Source organism: Delphinus delphis, chromosome 2 (genome assembly GCF_949987515.2).
Source record: "Delphinus delphis chromosome 2, mDelDel1.2, whole genome shotgun sequence".
In the NCBI taxonomy this organism is placed as follows: Eukaryota; Metazoa; Chordata; class Mammalia; order Artiodactyla; family Delphinidae; genus Delphinus; species Delphinus delphis.
In genome coordinates, this window is record NC_082684.1 from 154,073,428 (window position 1) to 154,076,140 (window position 2,713).

Consider the following 2,713-nt stretch of genomic DNA (forward strand, 5'->3'; position numbering starts at 1 on the left):
ACACCAGTTGATTGAAAAACACACGATTATTTTATGCACTACTAAGAAGAAAACATACTGCAAACATAAAGTTTTTTTTTACTACTTATAAGTTTCAGGTTATACTTATTGTAAGAGCTCTTTTAGATTTACTTATGCATCTAAAAATAATGTATTGGTCTTTGTTTATACCTTAAAAGGAAAATATAACTAAAATAAAATAAATTGGTTATGGAATTTCAAAAATGTCTTCTTATTCAGGAAATGTGCTTTTATATTACTTTTTTTTTTTTTTTTTTTTTGCGGTACGCGGGCCTCTCACTGTTGTGGCCTCTCCTGTTGCGGAGCACAGGCTCCGGACGCGCAGGCTCAGCGGCCATGGCTCACGGGCCCAGCCGCTCCGCGGCATGTGGGATCCTCCCAGACCGGGGCGCGAACCCGTGTCCCCTGCATCGGCAGGCGGACTCTCAACCGCTGCGCCACCAGGGAAGCCCTATATGACTTTTTAACTCGATCATTGATGGGCAGCTTTACCTGTGACACTGTCTTTTGTGCCATCGAAGGCATCCATGTTAAATTAACTATATTTCAATAAAATAAATTTTTAAAAATCAACTATACTTTAAAAAAATAAATTAAAAAAAAAATTTAAAGCATCGATGATACAGTTTTCTCTAAACCAAAGCAGTCCTCCACAATGGTCTCATATGGTCTTTCCAACCACTGCTCACCTTTCCATGAGTTTTGATGTGAGTGCTTTCTTGCTTGGCTGCTGTGATGGGAAGTCCTCTTGCAGGGTCTCAGAAGGAGCCCCCCTCTCTGAGTGCACGTGTCCTCCTGCAGATCCCGGAAAGCACTTGGCTTGTTGCTTTGTGGGAACATGAGGAATTTCGGTCACTCCTTTAATGACAAATAATTGTTTTCCTAATACCAAATCTGTGCCCCCCTTCTCTGCTTGCCTGCCCTTCTTTGTACTCAGTAACTTTTTGCTTTAATGACAAATCATAGCATCATCTTCTTAGAGACTTTTTAAGCACCCATTAAATCATTAAACACATCTGGTTGCAGCAATTCATATAACACAATGGAAGTGCCGGAGATATGAATCGCTATGACCAAGAGTGTGTAAAAGCAACGACAGCTTATTGGGACTGCAGCTTGGTCCGGCAATGACTGAACAATCGCAGTGATTGTAAGATGCATCCTGATTTCTGCTGCATTAAAATGGGCGGTGGTAGGGAGGGGGGTCGGGGTGGGGGGTGGGTGGAATGTACACCTTAGAAATTATGAAACCCAGAAATCACTTCAGCCTGTGTCAGGGTTTTTCCCTGGAAAACTCACCGGGAAGACTCCATGGGGAACTCCAACTCATGAAGGGAGGATTTGACATTCCACTTACAATTAGCAAAGTGCTAAAACATCTGCCAAAGAGAAGGCGATCAAGGCAGGTTTTTTTGTTTGTTTGTTTGTTTGTTTTTGCGGTACACGGGCCTCTCACTGTTGCGGCCTCTCCCGTTGCGGAGCACAGGCTCCGGACGCGCAGGCTCAGCGGCCATGGCTCACGGGCCCAGCCGCTCCGCGGCATGTGGGATCTTCCCGGACCGGGTCACGAACCCTTGTCCCCTGCATCGGCAGGCGGACTCTCAACCACTGCGCCACCAGGGAAGCCCCAAGGCAGTTTTTAAAAAGATGTTTGCAATTCCATAACAGCATTTCTCAACATTGGCTGCACATTAGACTTGACGGAGGAATTTTAGAAGAAGAAGAATTAAAAAAAAAATAGTACTAGCCCCAAACAAATTGACTCTCACACTAGTTTCGGCAGCACATATACGAAAACTGACACAGTACAAAGATTAGCACGGCCTCTGCCCAAGGATGATGGGCAAATTCATGAAGCATCCCATATTTTTAATAATTTAAAAAAAAAATCAGAATCTCTAGGGGTGGGCCCAGGCATCAGGTCATTTTGAAGAGACCGCTAGGGGGTCCTAGTCTGCCATCCAGTTAGGGAACCACTGATAGGAAGATAAGAAATTTCCTGGATTTCCAAAAAGCCAAATTCCTAGTATGTCTCAGGTGCAATTAAGAGCGATCCACCTTCCTTGGAAACATCTGGATACAGCAGCAGGCAGGTCTAGGGTTTACTTCATCTGGGCCTGCATGGTGTGGGCACTTTTTTCCCCTCCTCTTTCTTTCCTCCTTTTTCTCCCCTCCCTCTTTTTAATGCCAGCTTGGCAATCTCGCAGCACAGATCTGTTTCAGCACAATGACACACTGAGTTTTAAACCTTTCAAACTGTGTTATTCACAACCATGAATGTCCTATCATGAATAGAAAATAGACTTTCTGGAATTCTCTGAACTCAGACCCTTGACCGCATGTCACTTCTGAGTCCTCCCTGGCCGTTCCCTCTGCTGGGCTGGTCACTTTCGCCCTTGACTTCCGTCTGCCCCACCTTGATGTCCGCCCCTTTCCTCCGCTGGCTCCGAGGAGGGACAGGACGTGAAGGGCAGCTCCTTGAGGCTCTTCAGGATTCCAGTGTCTCTTGTAGTTGAATCTCTTGATAGCTGCAGACAATATATGGTGTAGATCAAAAAGGAGGGCGCCAATGTTCAACGCCAGTGACAGCAGTGTACATTACCCCACACCGTGTACATATTGGCATGTGTCTAACAAGGGGTTTTGATTTTCCATCACAGAAGGAAAGATGTGCTTTCTAGAAAGATCCCAC

The 2,713-nt window shown here is 45.2% G+C and overlaps 1 pseudogene; it reads left to right on the forward strand.

Annotated features, from left to right (window-relative positions):
* The first annotated feature begins 1,794 nt into the window (after positions 1 to 1,794).
* Positions 1,795 to 1,892, forward strand: LOC132421275 (U6 spliceosomal RNA; annotated as a pseudogene).
* The last annotated feature ends 821 nt before the right edge of the window (positions 1,893 to 2,713 follow it).